The 17328-nt window shown below is 50.5% G+C and overlaps 1 protein-coding gene and 1 pseudogene across 1 annotated transcript in view; both read right to left on the bottom strand.

Moving 5' to 3' along the window:
• Positions 1 to 17328, bottom strand: part of NAA16 (N-alpha-acetyltransferase 16, NatA auxiliary subunit) — a 772708-nt gene that overhangs the window by 310758 nt on the left and 444622 nt on the right. The window lies entirely within an intron of this gene.
• LOC147698345 (DNA replication factor Cdt1 pseudogene) lies at positions 173 to 16635 on the bottom strand (annotated as a pseudogene).

The raw sequence follows: 17328 nt of genomic DNA, 5'->3' as shown, positions 1-17328 counted from the left end.
GTGCAAACGAACAAATCTAGTATTGACCCTTGCCTTCCCCACCAATCCAACCCATCTCACATCAGCCACATCCTTGAGAAGACTATAGTTGATAGATTGTACAGTGCACCAAGACCACAGACAAACAATTAAATAGTCTTGCTGACATTGTTCGACTAGCTTGGTCAAGAATTATCTATTTTGAATCTAAAATCTTGGCCGATTAAAGCATTTTTAATAGGGGGCATCTGCTGTAGAAAAATTGGAAAACGTATCAGCAAAAACAAGGTTTGAAAGACCCGTAGAAGCGGACCAAAACAGCAATTTCCAGGTACCAATAATCTTGCAACATACTTCAAACAAAATGCACAATCTGCATCAAGTATTACTGACGACAAATACTAAATTTCCAAAACTGATCTGCTGCAATAGTAAAAGTCTGCTCAGTCATGTAACGCTTTGAAAGGGCTGTGCAAAGCTCAAAGTCCCATTCCAGTGTAAATAAAGTCCAAGCGAAAGCGCAGAGGTTACAGTCTTTCTTCTTCCTTCACTTTCTTATCCAGAGCCTCCACAACAACGCAGAGTTCCACGGTCTTATCCAACTTCAAGTAAGTTTCTTTACGGATCGTGTGAATGCCAAGCCAGCTGGGCACCAGTTCAGCGAGGAGGCGAAGGTGTTTCTCCATCTCTCTCTGAGTCATTGAGGAGCGATAGCTGCCGATCACTCTGTTGCAGGAGACCTCCATGGTCAGAGCTGACTTCTTCTCAGACACAAAGACGTTTCGCAATATCCGGGCCATTTCTGGAAGCCTGGACATCACAGCGAGGCGCTCTTCTTGCTGAGGGTTCCGGGTCATTAAGGCCTGAATCTTCTGAGCTTCCTTTGCTCGGATCCTCTCCAGGAGGGACTCTGGAACTCCCTTCAAGGCCACAGGAACGCTGGCGACGGGGCCCGGTTTCACTGGGTTCGCTTCTTTCGTCTCTGCCACGTTAGATTCCACAGTCCGCAAGGCCAGATTTGCGAGAGCTTTTTCCATCTTGGGTGTCATCATGCCACGAGCCAAGTTCAGCACGTCTTGCGCTGTCGTCAACGTATTGACCTGTGGAGGCAGCGGGAGCTCAGCAGCAGGAATATCTGGTACAGTATCTACATTAAAGCGAGGGTGCCAGCGGGTGATGCTGTCATCAGGCACTACCAACCGAGAATCCAAAGACTCCAGGAAAGCCCTGTGATGTCTCTTTACTATGTTCAGAATGTTGTCTCCAAAGATGCGGCGCCGCTCCAGAAGGCAAGATGCAGAGAGCTGAGGCCGTCCACCGTCTTGTCATTAGACACCAAGGGCTCAAGCGTGAGCTGATAGTCGGACAATGGAGGGATACACGATGTTCCGAAAGAGAACCCGGGGGAAGCGGTGACCAATGGACGCGGCCGTGGAAAGTCTCTCAACAAGGTGGCCCCCTGAGCCTCGCAAGGCTTTCAGTACCGAACTGCCCCCAGAGCCCTCTTAGGCTCTAAACAACAATGTAGTTGTAGTTGAGCTCCCTCTCCTCGGGACTCTCAGGGGCCGCCGAGGGGCGTTCTCTTTCCCCGGGGCTCCTCCTGTGCTCGGGAGCCTCGGGACGGTCGGTGCAGGCTGCTTCCTCCTTCCGGCTCTCTCCTCCTCCTCCTGCGATGACGCGGAAGGGGGCTCGGCCGGCTGGGCCAATCCCAGCGTGGCCCGGGCTTGAAGGCGGGCGCTGCTTCCTCCTCTCACTCGGGGCCGCGGCGGTGAATACACGGAGCAATGCCGGGTGGGCACCGGCCTTAAATCTAAATATTAGGCGAGGTGGGCACTCGCTCGGGGTACCACAACAGCGGCAAGGTCCCTGGCAGGGTGGGCACCTGCCAGAAGACAAAATACTCGAAAATCGGCCAAATAAGTAGGCAGGTGCCGGCAATGCCGGACCAGATTCAGGGGCGTTCCCGGCTTTTGGCTGACGTAGCGTGACGTCGCCAAAAGCCAAAAATTCTCGGGAACGCCCCGGAATCTGGTCCGAGATTGACGGACAGAGCCCTCTCCCAATGGCTAGCCTCCATTTATGGAGCTAGCCAATGGGAGGAGGGGGCGTAGACCCGACTCCACACACAGATCATAAGATTTTTCCTAGCGCATGCGTACTTCGTACGCATGCATTTGCTAGTCAAAACCTAAAAACTGCACGAGCTTTGGATGGGTGCGTGTCTTCCGCGTGACGAGAGCACTTCGCCGCAGGAAGGCTAAAAATAAAATACACGATGGCCACTTTGAGTGATAGAATCACCACACATTATGTAGGTATTTTATTAATTATTCTGTTTTTACAAGGTTTTCACACTACACTTATGCCTTTTCTAAGCGCTATAAATAAGGGGTATTAACATTTTCCAGTGTAATGATGCTTAATTTACCGACCTCGGAAGAATGGAATGCTAATTGACCCTTTCCAGGATTCAAACTTTCGACCCTCACATACCTCAGTGGTAAGCCTCATAGAACTAACCTTGGTTGCATATATATAACAATAGATTAATAGGGGGAGGTAATATGCCACGTCTGATTTTCAACTCGTTATTGCTTATTGCTTCATGCAAGGAAATGCTATAACAATGTTTAGATTACAAAAATGCCACAGTTTGTTAGCCTTTTCTTTGTTTACATTATTACACTGGTTACACCTTAGACGTAAACGCTACAGAAATTTTTACACATATTGCGGACATTGTCTGGTTACGAAGATGACGAAGACTAGACAAACACGATAAGGGGCATGTTGGGTTTTGTGGCATACTTGGGAGAGGGGGATTCATTACAACATTGACTTTTGGTTTCAAAGGAGTTTGATGCAATCATGGATTTATGTGCAATCTTGGAGGGGGAGCGTAAACATACACTGCAATTAACATTTCACAGATTCTTCATTTCTCGGGCAATCCAGTTTTTACTTTTAACCATACTCCGGTACTGTACCGCTACTAAAATATTAACCCACCACAAACAAAGACCTGGTTTCGCGGTAGCCGCATTCCAGGGAGTATACGAGCACCATATGCGTTGTATGGCGTCCAATTTATCAGTGTGCGAACTAATGGGTTTCGCAATATGGTAAACGGCGTTGGCTTGAAACGCCATGCGTTGGGAAAACTTGCGATGTTACAGTCTTTGCGATGTGGGAACCGTGTTGTAAAAGCACGCGTTGAAAACGTGTGCGATGTACTATCATACATCCAGCGTTGTGTGTATCAGTGTAGTAGGAAAGATTTATTCGATTTTAGCAAAATTTTAAAATCATAAAAGCAGCAACACAAAAAATAATCAATACATATTGTGCATAGAAAAACAAAGCTTGTCACATATATATTGTTACGTTTAAGGATTAACTATAGGTACAGCAAATTTAAAAACACATTAAACTTTTCCTTTTTCTGAATACACTTTTTAGAAAACCGGCCATAGTGGCCACACACAATTCATCATGTAACAACTGAAGATACAGTAAGGCTGGGCGGCACTGGTACCATGTTCCGCTATTTTTCAGAAACGGTTTAATCCATCGGGCTCTCTCTTTACAGTAAAATCCACAAAAGCAAATCACATGAAGGGTTGATTGGTCGGCCACCCCATCACATGGGCACTTACAGAGCATTTTGGTCCAATCATTAGTTTTTGGAAATGAAACAAGGCAAAAGAAGATATCGAATCTAAACCTTGTGAGTAAAAACCTATCAAATCCCTTGGTGCACCAATTCAAGTAGGGTTGCATGTTACCAGATACTAGCGACATTTGGTGCCGCACAACCGAGCCCTTATTGAGCTCTACCCCGAGCCGCAGGGATTCCAGATGGTACCAGCAATTATTCTTTAGATCTTTCCTCGTGATCTTACATAGCCCCTCTGGTGCGGTAAAGAACTCAGGTTTCCCCATATCTTGGCAAAACTTTTGAATATAGGATAGCCATGCTATTTTGTTTGATTTATCCAGGGCCATAACATCGCGGATAATCTCTCTGTTCAGCTCCAAGTCAACTGCAGTCCAAACCCTGTGCCAAAGTAACAGTGGTTGCATCGCTATCAGATCACTGATATGACGAACACCCAGCTCAGCGTGACAATTATACACAGATAAACTAAAAGGTACAGCTAAAATAAACCTTAGAAAAGCATTTTCTACTGTTTGTATTTCCCTGGTGTCTTGGATGCCCCAAACACCAGCACCATATAGCACCATATATGGCCGTACTAACACATTTGGCCATAAATATTTTAAGTAAAATTTCAGGGGGTCTTTTGCCCATCTTTCGCGAAAAAGCCATAAGTGCTGCAGTCGCTTTTTTAAAGGACAAGGTCCTACTCCTAATGGCCGGACCCCAATGCCCCCCACCTTCAAGAACTACTCCTAAGTATGAAAAGGATTTAAATGCCTGCACTTTCTCCCTGCCTGCAAACAACTTACAGGTTTTGGATTTACCCCTGGCGCACGTCATCACGAAAGTTTTTTTCACATTCAGTTTCAGACCCCTAGAGTCCATGAAATTAATATAGGCATCTAGGGCTGTCTGCAGACCTCTCTCTGTCCTGGCCATGATGACGGCATCATCCGCATATAATAGGGACACCACTTGTTTAAAATTAATTCTGGGTGAGTCAATGACTTTAGACACCAAAACATCCTCTAAGTCATTGGTGTATAAGTTAAAAAGAAGGGGCGCAGGAACGCACCCTTGCTTCACTCCACGCTTCACGTGGCAGGGCTTGGTGCACTCTCCTCCAGTTCCAAATCTCACCCTGGCCCTTGCCCCAGCATAAAGTTGCCTTAAAAAAGAAATTATGGCCTCCTCCACTTTAAGTTCTTCCAACACCTTCCACAAACGATCGTGCTTAACGCATCCAGCGTTGTGATTCGTTTAGGGAAGATGCGGGAGGCTGCCTGCTTCCTGTTCCTGCCAGAGGCAGGGGATCGAGAGAAGGCGCCAAGCCGGACTGGCACAAAGAAAACACGGGACCCGGCTGGCGGACAGGTACGTTTTTTCTTTTTTTTTTTATATTTCCCCCACTCGTGGTTAATGCCGGAAGCGACTAGGCCTTAGAGAAAGGGAGCATACACAAAACGAACAAGTAGTCCCTCCTTGGAGAAAAATCGCTTTTCCCTCGCTTTTTTCAAATGACCACCGGAAGGTGGATATAAGGGAAGAAAACGAAACAGAAATGGATCTGGCAGAAATAAAAGTTAATCATACCAGACCAAAATGACTCAGTTCTATGAGTGCGTGTAGGCCAGAGTAAATAAGATATGGCCATAAAAGTAATTATGTATACATGTAAAAACTGAAACTCCATTCTACTAATATATATGTAGGTGAATATTTCTCAGCCCAATAGGACATGGGCGACAAACACCTTATGGGTACTCTGTGTACAGAGAGAGACACAGAACTGAAACCAGCTCCAAGCACTTGGCTATATAACAGTGAAAAAAAAGGGGATCGCCCCACCAAGAATATTGCAGGGAACTTGGCTGAAAAGACAACGTTGCCTGCTAGAAGTATTCAAATAGGCATATACTCCCCAAGTGGAATAGACATGAAAGGGAACACTTGTCAACAAACATGCACAAAAACAAGGGACCTGGAAGGTCAAAATGAAGAAAACAAATAGACATCTGGAAGCTACCCAACAGGATATACAGTGGGAATTATCACCCACAATTTAGACGAGGGAAAGAAAATCCGATCGCAAGGCCAACAAGGGCACATAAATATACACATAGAACGGATATACACATATGCATGTCTTCCAAAGAAGAACAGATCACAGGGCTCTACAATGATCTCGTAACTGCAGTAAAGCATAGAGGATAACAGAACCATAATAGAGGGGGGAACAGTACCTGGTATGTCCAGGTTGGCTCCCATTCGAATATGAACCAGGCCAGACCCTGGGAAGCTTCTGAGATCGGGCGCATTCAGGGTTGGATGGCTGTAGGCAACAAATATCTCCATGAAGACAGCCAGCTCCAACCTTCAACCAGAAGCGGTAACATAATGCAATAAAGGTGTGCGCAACACCACGTCTACAAAGATGTAAACAGACTGTATCCCACAGGAGAAGAGTGATGAACCGAATGGAGAAATTACCTTGAGATCAGAAAAGAAATGCCTCAAGAAAAACTACGTCGCAACTGCAACAATCTAATAATAAGTCTCTGCATAGAGGGATGCAGAGGGGAAAAAAACTCCAAAAGAGTGCAAACCAAAAACTGTGTACCATTACACATGATAGATTCACAAGGGCGAGACAAGAGGATGTCAAAAGAAAACCGTAAACAAGGAAACTGAATTTTCAGTGTAATAACGGGCAGGATTAGCAGGATCCTAGACCCACAGTCAATGAAAAGAACAAAGTGCAATAAGCCCAAGTGACCGATGTCACAAGAGAAGGAACTAAACCTTGTGACAGAGGATTCCCACAGTAGGGTGAATCCAAAAACCCCACCTATGGGGAGGAAAACACCTCATGTAGAGTCTCAAGAAGGACAACTAGGCACCAACACCAGAAGAACCGAACGATAAAGGGGGTCAGCCAAGGCAGGAACACCGCATCTGGCGACTGATACCACAAAACTCCCATAAGAGCTGCGTTGAAGGATCAAAGACAAAAAAGGAAACCCTTATACAGGGACATCCCATTCTAACCAAAGAATGAGAAGAAGAGAAACAAGGAGGTTAAGGGTCTGTCCCTAAACCTATATAAGGCATCATATGCGTCGGCACCAAACAGTGGAACACCACCAAACGGCATGTCAAGTAAAACTGACGGGGCAGTTCAGAAAATCCAAACGTCCGAAGTCATGTCCATCTACGTAATGCTACAGCAGATGCCATGGATCAACCAATCAGTGGAGTCCATTCCACACCTGACAAGTAAGCTCTCCGCCTGGGTCCGTCCAAAATCATCTTGTTCAGTTCGCCACTATTAGCCTCTGGAAATAATGACAATAGCTGCGCCCTGGCTCCAGGAAAAATGGGGAGGCGTGGAAGCGATTGCTGTTTAGAGGTCTCAGTGATGAGGCATGAAGAGCCTCCGGAATCCATGTTGCGCGTCGAAGGAGCCAAAGAACTTAGATCTACTGCGACAATGCTTACTGTGAAAGGTAGTCAGAGTCTGGGACTGCTGCTGTCGACCCCGGGATAAAGAGTGATGCTCACAGGAACGACCTCTGGACAGGCAACTGCAGACCGGGAAGATGAGAGACGCCATGAGTAACTGTGAGTCAGTGGCAACCGCGCCGTCAGGAGCTTCATACGTCGCTACTGCAGCACCTTCTGCTTCAACCGCTGGCAGGAGTCACATTCTTCGGTGTTGTAATGCTTGTACAAGCACCACATACAAATAGAATGTGGATTGGAGGGGACTTACATGGCTCCACTCTCTAATGACATCATATCCGGAGTCAACGTTGTTACATCACTCTTGACATTTTGCATGACATCATTAAGGACATCTCAATTGACACTACTGATGACACAGCTGATGATATCATGCACCTATTGAGACCGCGTTCTATTGGGTTTGTGGACTTGAAGTAATCCAACAAGCTACACCACCGATTAAGTGATAATGCACATAACTTATGACCACAAGCTGGGGACTCAGCATATCTGTCAAGTCAACCCCATTTGGTGGATGTTACCCTCTTTCTACTGGTATTCACCCACCTAAAAAATGCCTCCATAAACTTTAATGGGGTCTTTATCTTCAAACCTCCACAAAAGGAGTTTAAACTATTTCACTATGCAATGATCACCCTCACAAAGGCTTCACATGACTTGCAACTTTAAGGCAACAAGCTGATAGGTATGCATCTGCTACCTTCTGCCAGGCCCTACTGACAACCCTCTGTAATTTGGAAAAATCCCCTATACACATTCCTGAGATTAGAAGAATGGCATGCAACCTTTGAGACATGCTTAGAAAACCCAGGTTGAGTTAAACCACCTCTTTGAGCTCATCCCTACATTGTACATTATAAACTACCTGCAATCACTCAAAATCTTCACAGAGGTTCTGGAGATAAACATCCTTGTTACATATAATTCATCCATAGCATTGTATTATAACTATTGAACATAGGCACATGCTTAAACATCCACGGAATATTGTCAACAGAAGCTTTGGCTTTTCTCAGAGATCAAGTTTTTTGGAACAGGGTTTGTACCACAACCCATCTTGAAACGTGCCTCTGTAACCCAAATCAGGTGCACTCAGTACTTAACCTCTATACCATGAAGTCCTAATTGCTCTCTAAATTTTACTAGTTTGTAAATTTTACATGCTATAACCTTCAACATCCACAACCACACTTGCCTCTAGGGTTTACACTATTTACAGTCTAAGCACACACATGTACACACAGTAAAGCTATGCTGTATATGACTAAAGACCAGAGGTCTTCAAACATTTTTACTCTGAGACCCCCTAAGCAAAATGTACTGATGTCGTGTCCCCCGCCCTCTCCATAGAGATTTATGGCAAGAATAGGGGGAACTGGAGGTGCACGGCTGAGCGCAGGGTATAGAGATTATCCGATCAGTTTAATGACTCATTGACCATCTTAAGGAAGGCCTGTAAGAGATCAGAACGAGAGTGGAGAAAGGACTACGACCCCGGGAACAAAGCATGCTATTTGACCAAGATTAAACACTACCACAGAACCATTTGGAAGGTTCGAGGGGCCTACTATGCCAATAAAACCAAGCTTAGCCCCAACCCGGCCAAATGTATCTTTAAGATCCTTAAAGACCTCAGGGCTAGGAAAAACTTGGCTTCCGCTCTTTCATCTGAACAGCAGTGTGAGAATCTGGCCACTTTCTTTGTTGAGAAAGTTCGTACCATCTATTGGTCCTTCTTACAAGGGACCTCTCCCTCTCCTACTGCTCATTCTAGACCTCTGACACAGCTTTCTTTAGCAGTTATCCCCAGTATTTCACAGAATGAGTTTATTCGGCTGAGCAGGAAAGTAAAATCTGGCTCTCCGGCCGACCCTCTAAAGCTGGTTCCGTTTAGGGTGTTACTCTCTCATTTCCTGGCCCCGCTATGCCAGATAGTCAATTCTTCCTTTTCCACGGCAATCGTCCCGGGGCCATGGAAACAGGCATGGGTATCCCCCATTCTCAAAGAACCATCGCTTGACCCGGCTAAACTAAAACTTCGGGCCAATATCTCTCTTTCCTTGGGTGGCTAAGAAAGCAGGGATGCATGTTAATAATACACTAACACATTTTTTGAGTACCAACAATATCTTGGATCCATCTCAAAATGGCTTCCGCCCGGGACACAACATGGAGACGGCTCTACTGGCCATGACTGAACAACTGCGGACCATCCTCGATTCCGGTCAGACGGCGGTAAGGATCTTGCTTGATCTTAGTGCCGCCTTGATATTGTCTCGCATGGCATTCTGCTACAGCGGCTGGAGGAGGTGGGTGTGGCAGGCCTGGCTTTGGAAAGGCTCTGATCATTTCTGACCGAAAGATCCTTCCGAGTGTCAGCCCCCCCATTTCTTTCTCAGGCTCATTCCATCAAACAGGGTGTGCCACAGGGCTCGGCGCTAAGTCCCTCACTGTTTAATCTGTATGTCCAGCCTCTTGCAGCGGTCGTCAGGCAGTGGGGCCTCACCACGGTCTCCTATGCTGATGATACGCAGCTGGTGGTGGCCCTGGCTGAACGTTCCACCTTGAATGCCTCTAAGTTTAGAGGTGGCCTTGGCTGGCGTTGCAGAATGGATGACCACTAATTGCTTACAGTGCAACGCAAACAAAATCGAGGTTTTGTTAGTAGGGAAGAATTCGAGCTTGTGGAGTGAGCGATGGTGGCAGAGTGGCCTGGGGAGTACTCCTAACCAAAGAAGTGGTTAAGAATCTGGGGGTATGGATTGATTCCTCACTCAGCTTTCAAGTTCATACCAAAAAAGTTGCAGGCACCTGTTTTGGCCTCCTGCGGGGTCTTAAGCCCCTTTTGAAGTTTTTTGACTCACCAGCGCGCCAGCTGATTGTCCAGTCAGTTATTCTTTCCCGATTGGACTATGCTCGTTCTCTTCTAGTAGAGGCCAATCAGGCTAAAATAACACAGATGCATGTTCAAAACGCTGCAGCCAGAGCCTTGTTGGGGCTCCCGAGGTCCAGCCCCTCTGCTGGCGCCATTTGGAGACTTCGCTGGCTTCCCATGGCTGAGCGCATTCAATTTAAGACGTTGTGTCTTTCTTTTAAGATTCTGAAGCTTGCTACGCCTAGCCTGCTCGGTAACTTACTGACCCCATATGTTCCTCTGCGCCAGCTATGCTCATTGGGGCAGCACCTGGTCATTCTTCCCCGTGTGAAACGTCTTCGCGCGGGGGCGGTCCTTTCGCTGCTTGGCAGCGAAGCTATGGAACTCTATCTGTTCAAATCCGTAAAATGGAATGTCTGCTGGACTTCAGGAAAGCTAATAAAACACTGCTTTTTCCTTCAATTTAGCCTCCTTGGCCGCTTTTTCTATTCTTCAGCGCTCTACTGTCTTGGTGTTTAGATCGATTCGGATGCTGGCAGCGCCGGGATGCCCTTTAATGGGGCAGCTGTGCGCTATATAAATCCGAATAACATAATAGAACATTTCAGGGGATATTATTCTGTAACTAAAAAACACTAGATATCATAATTGGGATGTTGTAAGCCTGGGTACCAATGCAACTGCAGCTGCAGCACTGAGAAGCAGGCTGTCTCCTGCATCTTACACCCCTTCCACTCATGGCAGGCCCTTATTCTAATGTTGAAACAGACTGTTTCAGTTAAAAAATAAAATTAAGGCGTGGCCAAGATGGCGGGCTGAGAGGACGCTCTCTCTGTGAGCTCCTGTGATCCAGGAGCCCCTGCACCGATCTAACGCTGATCTCCCCCGGATCGAGCGGTAACGACGCCGGGTGCAGAGTCGAGTAAACATCGGTACTGGCCAAAGTCCCTAGAAGCCCCGCAACACCAGCGGCGCAGAACCGGAAGGGCCCCGGAGCGAGGCACGACTGAGGAGCCGGTGGAGATCCGGAGGGCCTGCGGCCGCTGCCCACCGGAGCGTCCGAGAACAGCACCAGTGACGCAGCGGAGACCTACGGGTCGGCAGCGGACCCAGCACGAACCGCTGGCGGGACCCGAAGGCGGAGGCATCGAGCGGTACGTGTGGCGCTCCGGCGGGAGTGAGACAGGGGAGGAGCCGGCGGAGGACAGCTGCGCGAGAACGGGGATCGGGCGGACCAGAAGGCCCGTGTCTGATCACCGGCCCCCAGACCTCCCCTATCAGACGGCCTAATTGAAGGGTGAAGACGATTGGGGACCAGGGAGCACTTATGGACACCTCGACGGCCGGGGGCGCGACGATCGACCCCCGCCTTGGCCTAGCTCCCGAGTGACCATCCCCTCTGGGCCTGTGACGCAGTGTCATCACGCAAGCCCCAGCCGGTAGTAGGCCTCTGTTTGCGTGCCCTCTCCTTACAGAGCCGAAGCCCAGCAGCTGCAGCGGGGATTCCCCCCGGGCGCCCCTCGGGGGCACGGGACGCCCCTCAACGCTGTAATACAAGCATGGTAATTGGAGTGGCCGACGGACGCCGAGAGGGGGACTGACTCGCAACCCCTCTCGCTATTGTGCTGTAGAGGTCGACCCTGACTCCGGCGGGAGGGGCACTGCCTGACTGTCGGCCGGGAGGAAAGGTTAGTGGCCCGAGCACGCGGTGGTTCGCCTGCAGGAGGGGGGAGGATTACTCTGCAGTCAACAACATCGGAACTCTACTCCTGTTCCACGACGCGGGGGAGGCGCCCTGCTGCTGAGAGCGGACCAATATTGCCCCCCTGAGTCGAAGCTCTCGTGGTCCTGAGAGCACGCTGAGCGGGGTGTGCCTGTGAAGAGATACCCGTGGGAGTGCCGCTGTGCCCAGGCCTTGCAGGACACCTCGGCCCCTAGCACCACCACATCATGCAGGCCTTTGTGAGTGTCAACCCACCTGCCGCACATCCCCTCCTCCACAATGTCAGGCAACAAAGTGGGTAAGAAAGGAGACCGCACCTTGCCAGAAATGCTGGGCAGGGGAGCCCCGAGACAGGATAGGGGCCAGCCAGCCCCGAGCCCCTCGAACAGCTCTCGAGGCGCGGAGGGGATGAACCTCCGGTGACCAAATCTTTCCTGGAGTCGCTGTTCAGCTCCCTAAGGGAAGACTTCCAAGCGCTGAAGCAGGAAGTGGCCAGGGAGGTCCGCGAGGTGAGAAGGGTGGTCGACTCCCTTGGAGAAAGAGAGTGTCCACTGTGGAGGAAGCCGGCCACTCCCGCGACGAGGAGATCGCGCACCTGCAGCAGGAGGTCCTGCGGATCAGAGATCAACAGATAGATCTCCAGGCCCACGCTGAGGATCTCGAGAACAGGTCCAGGCGCAACAACATCTGGGTCCGGGGCGTGCCGTCCCAAGAAGAAGGTGAGGAAACAGCCGCCTACCTGCGGGACCTGTTTCGAGAAATACTGGGCGAACCTGGGGACTTCCCTGTGAGAATTGATAGAGCACACAGAGTGGGCCTGCCGCAGAGAGCCTCGGCACCTCCACCGGATATCCTGGCCTTCCTGCCGGATTTCCCTCTGAAGGAACGGATTCTCCGCGAGGCACGTCGACAGCAGCCCCTGCGTTTCCGGGGTCACCCGGTGGCCCTGTTTCAGGACTTATCGGCGATCACACTGCAGAAACGCAAGACATTCAAAATAGCTACGGATTTCCTGCGAGAACATGACACGCAGTACTCCTGGGGCCACCCTTTCCGGCTCATTTTTCGTTGGAACGGGACTCTACATCAGCTTCGGTCCCTCCAAGGCACTTGCGGAGTATTAGGGATCACCGCGACAGATGAAGACGCTCCTACACCTCGCCGCCGACGCAGCACTAGGGACGGCTGGCAGACGCTTCGGAGGCGGCGATCCTCACACCGCCCCTGTGACCTGACTCGCCCACTATCCGTGCGGAAATGGACAGTGCAATACAGGAGGTGACCAGGGACACGTCGGCTGGTGATGTGGCCCTCACGGCCTGAGCATACTCCGGGGGGGAGATCGTTTTGGCTTCATCTTCATTGCAGGTGCGGGGGATCCGGGGAAGGGGGGCGGCGGGAGGGTATAGGTTGTGGCTGGAGGTCCACTTAAATAACTTTCCGCGGACTCGTCCATTACGGACCAGACTGGGACAATGGTGTTTTTTGAAAGGTTGAGGGTGAGGGATTAGGGAGTGGGGGGGAGGGGTTTGGGTTCGGAGGATCACAGGTGAGGGGGGAGGGAGGAGTGGAGTTGGGGTGTTGGAGGATAGTTCTAAGGGAGGGGGAGGGGGGGTTCAGGGGCCGTGCTATATTGTTGTTGCATTTGCTTTGACCTCACACTACTTTTACGCGGATCCGGGAACCGTGTTGTACTGTTGCTGCACTTGCTCTCACCTCGCAACACCACTTCAAACTGTTGACACTAGCGATGACCCCACGGGGACACGACAGACTCATAAGCACTGCCCTTACGATTGTCATTGATGGCCCTTAAGATAGTGACCCTTAATGTGAAAGGGCTGAACAACCCGGTCAAGCGGAGGGCGGTACTGTCCCTACTGGACAACACTCAGGCCGACATTTGTCTCTTGCAGGAGACACACCTCCTAGCCAAAGACAGCCACAGACTGCGATCACCGAAATTCCCAGTACAGTTCTTTTCCTCCGGCGCCACCAAAACAGCAGGGGTTGCAATCTTAGTGTCTAGGAAGTTTAAGAGGGAGGTCTTGCACAAAGTGACAGAACAGAAAGGGAGGCTCCTGGTTTACAGGGTCAGGATGGGAGCTTTGGTGTTAACTATTGGCTCGATATATAGTCCCAATGACCACCAAGAACGGTTTCTAAATTCGGCCCTAGAGGACATAGCGACCACCCCAGATAGGCACATACTTATTGGAGGGGACCTGAATATCGTCTTTGACTCATCCTTAGATAGATCGGCGCAGCGACGCCCACAAACTGGGGAGATCTCGCAGCTGAGTAAATCATGCTTGGGAGATCTCGATTTGCATGATTTGTGGCGACGCCTCCATCCTACTGCCCGAGCCTACTCCTACTATTCACACGCACATAAGTCCTACGCGAGATTAGATCATCTTCTAGTGACGGGGCCGCTCTCCGAACTGGCAACGGCCTTCGAAATAGGGGTTCTTACATTGTCGGATCACGCCCCAGTAACGGGCACCTTCCAGCTACCACCGATGCCTCCCACACGAGGGGTCTGGCACCTCAGAGATTCTCTATTACATAGGCGATCTGTAGTACAACATATACGAGACTCGATCGGCGAATATCGGAGGCACAATGACAATGATGACACCACCCGAGCGACCCAATGGGCCGCCTTGAAGGCGGTGCTTCACGGTGAGTTTATTGCAGTTTCCTCTGCGGAAAACAAGGAACGGCAACAAAAGAGAGACAAACTTACGAGTAAGGTGAGGGATTTGGAACAGGTGCACCAGAGAACGGGGGCCCCTAGAGTCTGGAGGCAACTTAAAGCTACCCGAAAACTCCTATCTGCACTAGACATGGATAGAGCGGAATACGCGGCGTTGCGCTTGAAACACGCGTACTACACCGGCGGTGACAGGTGCGCCCGGCTACTGGCGCATAAGCTCCGTGTTAAACACCAACACCATTGGGTGGCGGAGCTCTCGGTTCCCGGCGGGGGGACGGCCACGGAGGATGGCCAAATTGCGGACGGGTTCCGTCGCTACTACGCCGATTAATATGCCGGCGAGCCCTCCTCTGCGCAAGCAGAGGCAGACTACCTGGCTTCGGTCGATCTTCCCGCCCTTGCTCCGGAACACGCAGAATACTTGGAACGGGACATTCGGATCGAGGAGGTGATCACGGCTATTTCCCGACTCAAACATGGGAAAGCCCCGGGACCCGATGGTTACACCCCACTTTTCTATAAAACGTTCTGCCCAGAACTGGCGCCGCTGCTGACGCGACTCTTCAACTCTTTTTCTGACCCGGGGGCTATCCCCCCGCACCTACTCCAAGCGACGGTGTCGGTTATCCCCAAGCCGGGGAAAGACAGGACTGAGTGCGGCTCCTACCGGCCGATCTTACTTTTAAATGTGGACCTCAAGCTGTACACGGGGATTCTAGCGGCTCGCCTAGCACCTCATCTGCCGGGGCTAGTAGATCCGGACCAGGCGGGGTTCGTTCCTGGTAGGCAAACAGTTGACAATACCAAGAGAGTGATCCATATCCTGGAAAAGGCCTCCCGTATTCCTGGGGAACGAATGCTTCTTTCGGTTGACGCGGAGAAGGCGTTCGATCGGGTGCACTGGCCGTACTTAGAGAAAGTTCTATGCAAACTGGGGATAGGTGAGAAATTTCGCACTTTGATATTCAATTGTTACAGATTTCCATCCGCAGTGGTATGAGTGAACGGCTGCAGCTCCCAAATAATGGGGATAGAGCGGGGCACCAGACAGGGGTGCCCGTTATCGCTGCTACTCTTCGCTCTTTACATGGAGCCCTTCGCCCAGAGGATTCGTCAGAATCCTGTTGCATCGGGCGTTCGGATGGGGAGGTATGTCCACACCATTAGTCTATACGCGGACGACGTGATCTTGACACTCGATGACCCAAGAAAGGCGCTCCCTGCCTGCATCGCCGAGTTGGACGCCTTCGCTGCAGTGGCGGGTTTTAAAATGAATATGGGGAAATCGGCAGCCCATGACATCTCGCTGACCACCGCCACGAGAGCCGAATTACAGAGTCTCTTCCCCATGTGCTGGTCTAAGGACCTAGTGCCATACTTGGGATTACTACTGGCGCCCTCTTTACGTGCTATGGTGACGGCCAACTACGCGGCCTTAGGTAGGAAAATCAGGGAGGAATTGACCCGCTGGAATAAAGGTACATTGTCGTTGCTGGGCAGAATAGCTGCGGTGAAGATGACTCTCTTGCCGCAGGTGCTATATCTATTTAGGGCCCTACCACTTCAACCCCCGAAGGGGTGGATCGGGCAAGCTCAAGCGGACATCTCGCGCTTTGTCTGGCAAGGCCGCAAACCCAGGCTCAAGAGGGCCTTGTCCACGCTGGCACCTGATTCCGGAGGACTTGGTATACCGGATCTACACAAGTACTTCCAGGCGGCGCAATTGCGGTATTTAGTGGAATGGAGCAAGTGGGAATCTGACAAGCACTGGTTGTTCCAGGACCAGGCAGTAGCGGGTAGAACCCTGCAGGAGATACCCTTCCTACGCAGAGCACACCGTCCCCCCCAACCTCTACGAGTCCTTTATCACGCGAGTCCCGTTACGAGTTTGGGATGCCATGAATGCGAAGCAGGAGCTCACCACCTTCCCCTTACCGTTTACGCCACTGGTTGAGAACCCAGACTTCCATCCTGGGATGGAACCCGGAGCCTTCGCGCACTGGCGAGCGGCTAGATGCAGTGCGCTGTTTCATATGTACGGCCCGGACGGCGCCATATCATTTCAGGATCTCAGGCGAGAATACCACCTACCTGAGACCAAACGAATGCGATATCTGCAGGTGCGTCACTGGGCGCTTCAGCCGCAGGTGCATGTTCTAGCTGACCGGAAGCTCACATCCTATGAGAAGTGGCTGGTGACGCGCTCCTCGGACTCCAAACTCATCTCAGATCTATACAGGCTCTTGCAGCCCCCCCCCTTTCCACATTTACAATCCTGGGCGGGAGCGTTGGGAAGGGCGCTGAGCCACACGGACTGGGACCACATTTCCTACCGGGCGCACCACTCTGCGTACCACACCGGCCTCACCGAAACATTCACCAAGATATCCACATACTGGTACTATACACCTGAGAGGATACATGAAATGAATCGGAACATTGTAAACACCTTTTGGTGAGAATGTGGACAGATTGGCACACTTACACACGTCTTGTGGGATTGCCCTTTACTGAGCCCCTACTGGAAGGAGATCCTAGATGAGATAGACCAGTGCTTCGACATTGAATTACCCCGCTTCCCATCCTATGTCTTGCTAGGATTGCCCAACGCCCTAATGTATCCTCTGAGGTCCAGGAAGGGTAGGCAGATAGCGATCGCCTTGGGCTCGGCGATTCAGAACATACTCATCCACTGGCGCACCACCACGCTCCCCAACACTGTTGGCTGGTTACATAGATTGTGGCACGTTCTGGGAATGGAGAAGTTGTCCCTCATGGTGGCGGGTGAGGTGGATACGTTTGAGGAGCTGTGGCAGCCTTTCCATACCCTCCTACAGTCAGAAATC

The sequence above is a fragment of the Lissotriton vulgaris genome, chromosome 8, assembly GCF_964263255.1.
Source record: "Lissotriton vulgaris chromosome 8, aLisVul1.2, whole genome shotgun sequence".
NCBI lineage: Eukaryota > Metazoa > Chordata > Amphibia > Caudata > Salamandridae > Lissotriton > Lissotriton vulgaris.
This window is presented reverse-complemented; position numbering and strand designations above follow the sequence as displayed.